Source organism: Elephantulus edwardii, unplaced genomic scaffold, assembly GCF_000299155.1.
Source record: "Elephantulus edwardii isolate Elephantulus edwardi_28Jun2011 unplaced genomic scaffold, EleEdw1.0 scaffold00116, whole genome shotgun sequence".
In the NCBI taxonomy this organism is placed as follows: Eukaryota; Metazoa; Chordata; class Mammalia; order Macroscelidea; family Macroscelididae; genus Elephantulus; species Elephantulus edwardii.
The window spans coordinates 3257531-3265890 of NW_006399866.1; the positions used below are offsets into that span (position 1 = coordinate 3257531).

The window sequence follows — 8360 nt, forward strand, 5'->3', positions numbered from 1 at the left end:
GTGCAACAATGAATGAGTGGAAGCCCAAAATCTCTGTAAATGTTTATGAAAATTAATAAAATATAATTATAGAAAAAAAAAGAAGAAAAAAAAATAAGATTGGCACAGGATAGAGTTGGGTTTAGGGCTGTTGTACATAGGGTTGCTATGAGTTGCAGGCGACTTGACAAAGCACATAACAAACAAGTATCATTAGCCACAAAGGGACACAAATGAAGACTATGGCAAGGTAGGCCATTTCACTTCCACTAAGACAATAGAAAGAAGAATCAATGCCTTTGAGTCGTGGTGCTGGAGAAGAATATGGAGCATACCATGGACTGAAAATAAACAGGTTTGTCCTGGAGAAGATGAAACAAGGTTCCCTTTGGAGGCTAGGATTTAAAAAATCTGTCTCGCGTACTTTGGATTGTCAGGATGGACCAGTCCTTGGAGAAGAACATCATGTTTAGAGGGGTGGAGGGGCAGAGCAAGAGAGGAAGACCCTCGATGAGATAGACTGACACAGTGATTGTGATAATGGGGAGGAGTGTCAGAGATGGTGAGGATGGTGCAGCACAAGGTAAGGTTCAGAGGCTTTGTTCACAGGTTAATTAAGAGCTGTGGCTAAAAAAAAGGGGGAAAAAAAGAGCTGTGGCTAACTAACAAGTGGATAGCTAAGGTTTTTTGCTGAGGAAAAGGTAAAAATTAACAAATGTTGACAAGGATATGCAGGAACTTAAATCCTTACTCACTGCCGGAAAGAATGTAAAAAGGGACAGGTGTCGTGGAAGAACAGGATATTCCTCAGGAAGCTAAAAACAGAACTACCAAATGACTCAGCAATTTCACTCATAGGTATATACCTAAAAGGCAAGAAAGCAGACACTTGTGTACCAGTGTTCACTGGAACACCATTCACAGTAGCCAAAAGGTAAAAACAAGCTAAATGCCCATCAAGAGATGAGTACATTAGCAAAATGGGTAAAAACATACAATGGAATCTGCCAATAAAGAGGGACAGGTCATTCAAGAGGGTGGACTTCATGAGGAGTGTGGCATCAGGATTGGAGGAAGACTCATCAACAACCTGTTATGCAGATGACATACAACCTTGCTTGCTGAAACTGAGAGGACCTGAAGTATTTACTGCAGAAGGTCAAGGACTATAGTCTTCAATACGGATTGTAGCTTAACATCAAGAAGATTCTCACCACTGGGCTACTTGGCAGCATCATGATAGATGGAGAAAAGATTGAGGTTGTTAAAAATTTCAGATTGCTCAGCCCCACAATCAACAAACACTCTTGGATATCAAAGGATGAATTGCACTGGGGAAGTCTGCTGTCAAGGACGTCTCCAGAGTGCTGAGGAGCAATGTCAGTCTAGCGATTAAGGGGTTCCTGATTCAGGCCATGGTCTTTGCAATTACATGTTATGCATCAAAGAGTGAACACTGACTAATGATGACAGAAGAACTGATGCCTTTGAGGTGTGGTGCTGGAGAAGAGTACTGAACATATACCATGGACCACCAGGAGAACAAACAGGTCTGTCTTGGAGAGGGTGAAACAAGTTTCTCCTTGGATGCTAGCATTCTGAAGCTCTGTCTCACAATCTTCAGGCACATGGTCAGGAAGGATCAGTCCTTGGAAGAGAGGACATCACGCTTGGAAGGGTGGAAGGACAACACAGGAGAGGAAGACCCTGAATGAGATGAACTGACATAGTAACTGGGGCAATGGGATTAGGTGTGTCAAAATCAGTGAGACTGGCTTAGGACAAGGCATGCTTCAGAGTTGTTGTACATAGGGTCGCAGATGTCGCAGACGTGTAAGTCACAGATGACTCGATGGCACGTAACAACAACAATAAAAAGGGAAGAAGATAAAAGCTACAGTATATCTAGAGCTTGAAGATACTAAGCAAATAAATCAGTCATGAAAGGACAAATATCATATAACCTCATTTATATAAAAGGACAAGGCAAGGAAAATGTTATAGAGAACAACGTTTACTAGTGCTTATGAGGGATGGAGGGAAGGGAGATTAATGGTAATAGAAAAATTACACTGATGAATAAGGGTAGGATTACACAGACAACTACTATAACTGCTCTCATTAAGTTGTGTGTCTACTAAAAGTTGAACTGGCAAAGTTATTTGACAGATACTGTCATGGATTGATCTGTGTGCCCCAAACACTTGACTGGAACATGATTCTGAATGGCTTGGCTGATATAATGATGTAATCATTCCCAGTGGTGTGATCTGATTTTGTCAGCCAAGCTGTTATAAAGGGTGGGATGCAACAGCTTTCTTACTCAGATCACAACTTTGATCCAATGTAAAGAGTGTTTCCCTGGAATACGGTCTGCATCACCTTTTCTCTAACAAGAGATAAAAGGGAAAGAAGGGAGCAGAAGAGGGACCTCAGTACCATCAAGAAAGAAGAGTCCTTTAGACTTGAGACCCCTGCACTGATAACCTCTTAAACCCAAGGGATGACTGATGCCAAAACACACAGAGATCCAGGTTAAGATGCTGAAAGGAGACAAGGATTTCCCTAGGCCTGACACAGGGTATGCCTCCCACTAGGAGCTGCTGCTCTGAACTTGACTTGTAAACTGCGAGAAAATCAATTATTGTTTGTTAAAGCCATCCACTTACAGTACTTTTCTTACAGCAGCACTGGAAAACTAAAAGATTTAACAGATTTAAAATTCTAAAAACAGAACAAAATTAGAAAAATAAACAAAAAGAATGGGCTGCTGTGGCTGCTCATATGCAAACATATCAACGGACATGTTCTTGGTTTGGAGGTGAGGGTCAAGGCTTCATGCAACATCCCCATAAATTAGTCTAATACAGTGTCTAATGCTTCTAATTGTGTAACGCCTAGGGTCTTAACATGCGGTCATTCAGGATACAATAAGTAGTCTCTATTCACATGGCATTTGACAGTACAGATAATAACAAATTATGGATAACATTAAGAAGAATGAGAATTCTAGAACACCTAATTGTGCTCAGATAAAAACTATACATAAACCAAGAAGCTGTTGCCTGAATATAGCAAAGGAATATTGCATGATTTAAAATCAGGAAAAATGTGCATCAGGGCTTTCTCCATACCTATACAATCTGTATGTTGAGCAAACCACTTGAGAAGCTGGACTACATAAAGAATACAGCATCAAGATTGAAGGAAAATTCATCAACAACCTGCATTAAGCTGATGGCACAATTTTGCTTGCAGGAAATAAAGACTTGAAGTATTTGCTATAGTAGGTGATAAGAGACTATAGTGTTCAATTTGGAGTTTATCTCAACATCAAAAAAAATAAAAACTTCATCACTGGACCAATAAGCAACATCATAATAGATGGAGAAAAGACTGAGGTCATCAACAATTTCATTCTACTTGTATTCACAATCAACACATATGGTAAGAGCAGTCAAGAAATCAGAAGCCATGTTGTATTGAGAAAATCTGTTAAGGACCTCTCTAAAGTACTAGAGAGTAAGATGTCAGTTTAAAGACTAAGGTGTGCCTGACTCAAGCCATGGTATGCTTTCTATGCCTCTAAAACCTGGACAATGAATAAGTATAACAGATTAATTATTGATGCCTTTGAATTATGGTGTTGGAGAAGCCTATTAACTATTCCACAGACTATCAAAAGAACAAACAAGTTGGTCTTGGGGGAAGTGCAACCAAGGTGCTCCTTAGGAACAAGGATGGTGAGATTTCATTTCATATACCCTGGACATGTTCTCAAGAGAGATCAGTCCTTGGAAGAAGATATCATGCTGGGAAAGGTGGCAAATCAGAGAAAGAAAGGAAGATTCTCAACATGATGGACTGACAGAGTAACTTAACAAAAGGTGAAGATCATGAACATGGCACAAGACCGGACAAGGTCATTAAGCAGCAACCTTGATGACATCTAACAACAACATGCACCTAGAGCAACAGAATCAGGAATAGGAAGATATGGACTGTACAGGAGTGCACCTCCTTAAGTACTATGCCATCAGAGCTCCTTGTTCTTTTTGAAGTCCATAGTGTATATTCAATACTTGCCAACACAATTCAAAGATATCAATTCTTCTTCAATCTTCCCTATGTATTGTTCAGTCTTTCACTTGTATAACAAGCAAGTGAAAATACCATAACAAGTCAAGCACACCTTAGTCTTTAACATCTTTACTTATTAGCACATTAAAGAAGTTCATGACAGCAGTTCTGCACAATGCAGTATGTCCTTGATTTCCTGACTATAGGTACTGATTGTGGATGCAAGTAAAACGGAATTGTTACAACGTCAATCTTTTCTCTATCTAGCTTGATCCTGTCTTATTTGATCCTGTCTGATGGTAAAGGAGTAAAGTTTTTTTCCATTGTTGCACATTTTCTCTCCCCTCTTTAGTCCTCCTTGGAATGCACCCCTTGTTCCAGATTGTTGTCATACATATAATGCCTAATCCTTTCAGACAGTTCTTCTATTCATCTGTTCTAATTCAAGTGTTCATTATCTACCTACCTTTTCCCCATTCTCTCTCCAACCCCCCATGCCTGTCCTATATTGTAACAGTGGTGTTATGCACCATTTGTCCATCTGTGACTGAAATATTTCACTCAGCTTAATGTCCTCCAGCTCCCCCATGTTGTACAATGCTTTAAGAGTTCATTGTTTTTCCAGTGCTGCATAATATTCCATTGTGTGAATGTACTATAGTTTTTCTAATCCATTCATTCCTTGATGGACACTTGGGTTACTTCCATTCCTTTGCTATTGTGAATAACGTAGCAATAAAGAGGAATGTGCATACACCTGTTTGAGTTATGGCTCTGGATTCTTTAGGGTATATTCCCAGTAGTGGAATTGCTGGGTCAAATGGTATTTCTATTGTCAACTTTTTAAGAAAGCATTAGACCACTTTCCATAGTATTGTACCATATTACATTCCCACTAGCAGCGAATAAAAGTGCCAATTTCTCCACAACCTCATGAGCATTTGTTGTTTGTGGGTTTTGGTCTTGGTTGGGGTTTTTTTTGTTGTTGTTTTGTTTTCTTGATGTTGAGATGTACTCCATACACTCTTCAGTAAAGGCTTGGCTTTCTCTTTCATTTCTTCACTTTCCACAAGCAAGGCTGCATAATGGAAGATGCTGAATCTTCCTCCAATCCTGATGCCATATTCTTCTTCATACAGTCCAGCAATCTAATAATTTGTTCAGCATACCGACTGAATAAAGGATATAACCCCAACACAATCACCTTTCTTGATTTTAAAACATGCAGTCATCTGGCAGTCATGTAGCCGTTACTCATAGTTGACAGCAGCACAGGCGCCTTAGCAGCAGTAGCAGCCGCCACAGATGCAATAGGGCCCCCCGCCCCATCGCAGCCCTGCACTGGTGCAGCCGCCCTTGCTCCATCCTTGTCCCTCCACCCTCTCCCCATTGCTGGCACCGTGGCTGATCAGCTGACCGAAGAACAGATCACTGAATTCAAGGAAGCTTTCGCCCTATTCGATAAAGATGGTGACGGCATCATCACAACAAAGGAACTTGGCACCATCATGAAGTCACTGGGTCAGAACCCAACAGAAGCGGAATTACAAGATAAAATCAATGAAGTGGATGCCGACGGCAATGGCACCACTGACTTCCCAGAATTTTTTACTATGATGGCTAGAAAAATGAAAGACACAGAGAGTGAAGAAGAAATCCACGAGGCATTCAGAGTCTTTGACAAGGATGGCAAAAGTTATATCAGTGCGGCAGAGCTACGTCACGTCATGACAAACGTAGGAGAAAAACTAACAGATGAAGAAGCATGTGAAATGATCAGAGAAGACATCGATGTGGACAGACAGGTCAACTATGAAAAATTCATATAGATGACTGCAAAATGAAGACCTACTTTCAACTCTTTCCCCACCCCCTTGAAGAATCAAACTGAATCTTTTACTTATCTCTGAAAAAAAAAAGTTCATTTTTTCATTCCATTTCTGTATAGCAAAACTGAACATCAAAAGTACCTTCTAAGGGGAGATCTGGTGGCCTAGTGGCAAGCAGCTGCACTACAATCCCAGAAGCGCACGGTTCGAATCCACCAGATGCTCTGCCGGGGAAGGAGGGACAATCTCCTCCTGTACCAGTCAGATCTGATTTGACAGTACACACAAATAGTAAAATTTAAAAAAAAAAAAGTACCTTCTGAAAAGATACTTATATGAAATCAAAGAAATAACTAAATAAAGGTGTTTAAATCAGAAACTATTTTTAAAAAAAGTACCTTTTGTCCACACACATACAAAATCTGCATGCACTGGTTGGTGGTCCTGTCCCCTTTACAATATAAGTACTTGTACTACGTTAATAGTAATAATAAAAAACAAACCAACCAACAACAACAATAAAAAAAAACCCAACCATGCAGTATTCCCTTTTTCTGTTCAAACTACTTCTTCTGATCCATGTACAGTTTTGGAATGAGCACAATTAAGTGTTCCTGGGTTCCCATTCAATAATTTATGATTCACAAAATCAAATGCCTTTGCATGAAATACAAGTAAACACCTTTCTGGTACTACTTCCCTTGTTCTACAGCCTCTGAATACTGCTTGAATTTCTAGTAGTTCCATGTTCCAGCCATTTTAATAATCTTTAGCAAGATTTTACTTATGTGTGATATCAATATTATTGTGTAACTTTTACAATCTATCTATTGGATCACCATTTTTTTTCTGGAATGTTAACAAATATAGATCTCTTCCAGTCAGGTGGCAGGTACGTATCTTCCAAATTTATTAGCCATACTAGTAAGTATGTTCAGGGCTGTATCTGTTTGTCTAAACACTCCAATTGGTTTTTCATCAATTCCTGGGACATCATTTTTTTTTTACATCTTTTTTTTTTTAAAGTTGGTGGTGGTGGTGTTTTTTTTTTATTTTATTTTTATTATTTGTGTGTGTGTGTGTACCATCAAATCAGATTTAACTGGTACAGGAGGAGATGGTTCCTCCTTTTCCAGCAAAGCATCTGGTGGATTTGAACCGCACACCTCTGGGATTGCAGTGCAGTTTCTTGCCACTAGGCCGCCAGAGCTCGCCTGGACATCATTTTTTGTCAATGCCTTTAGTGCAGTTTCAACTTCATCCTTCAATATTGTTTGTTCTTGAGTACATGCTACTCCTAAAATGGTTCCATGTTGACCAATTCTTTTTGGTACGGTGACTGTTTATTTCTTCCATGATTATTATTATTTTGTTAAGGTAAAAGAATAAAGATTGATTTATTAGAAAGTTGCACTTCCAAAGAGACGAAACTCCCTCCCTGAAAGAAAATATGGAAGGAAGGCCTCTTCCATGATCTTTAGATGCTTCGTGCATCATTCAAGATTTTGCCCACAGAGTCCTTCAGTACTGCAACTCGAGGTTTGAATTTGTTCTTCATTCCTTTAAGTTGAGAAATGACAAGCATATTCTACCCTTATGGTTTTCTAATGCCAGGTTTTTAAACATTTTGTTAGAATACTTTGCTTTTTCTTCTCAAGCTGCCCTTAGAAATTTTCTACTCAGTTCTCTTCAGTTCTTCATTTTTATTTCACTTCTCTATGCTGGAGAAAAGTTATCCTTTTAGTGACCTTTACCTTTCTTCATAGATGATTATCCTTTATGTCACCTCACATTCATCTTTAGTCTTTAGTGTTCAAGATACAAAATTTACTCTAGAAATTTTTTAACTAGAGATTTATTTATTTTTAAATTCAAGTGAGATAAACTCAAGGTTTTATTTTGGAGAAATTAAATAAACCATCATGAGAGAAGAAGGAAGGACATGCCTGGCTACATGAAGACTGACCAGGAGCTGAAGCAGAGAGTCAAGAACCTTTCTCTATTATCACTGAAGAAAGAGAAAGCCTTCCCATATAGCCAGCACTGTGAACATGGATTTCTAGCCTCCTAAACTGTTAAAAAATAAACTTCTATTTACTATAGTCATTTACTTGCCATTATTTGTTATTGTAATACTAGGTAACAAAGATAAATATATTTACAATGGCAAAAACATTGTAGCTGCTAAAGTAGCTTATGTACAACCACCCAATGGGACTTGGTTCCTTGATTTGGAGATTTAGGGTCATGGATAAATGGGACATCCCTGATAACTGGCTTAATATAGGGTTTGATGCTTCTGTTCTATCTCTCAGCTAATTTCATAATGCCTAGGGTCTTAGTCCTCTCTGGAGAAGCTCAATATCAGCTGTGAAAACTAGGCCAGGAGTTGATTGTGGAACAGACCACCAACTACTCATATGCAAATTCAAGCTGAAGCTGAGGAAAATTAAACCAAATCCAAGGCAACCA

General features: G+C 39.0%; 1 protein-coding gene and 1 pseudogene across 1 annotated transcript in view; one reads left to right on the forward strand and one right to left on the reverse strand.

Moving 5' to 3' along the window:
* Window positions 1–8360, reverse strand: part of PPP2R4 (protein phosphatase 2A activator, regulatory subunit 4) — an 81317-nt gene that overhangs the window by 4986 nt on the left and 67971 nt on the right. The gene's annotated exons all lie outside the window — the stretch shown is intronic.
* Window positions 548–5903, forward strand: LOC102862714 (annotated as a pseudogene).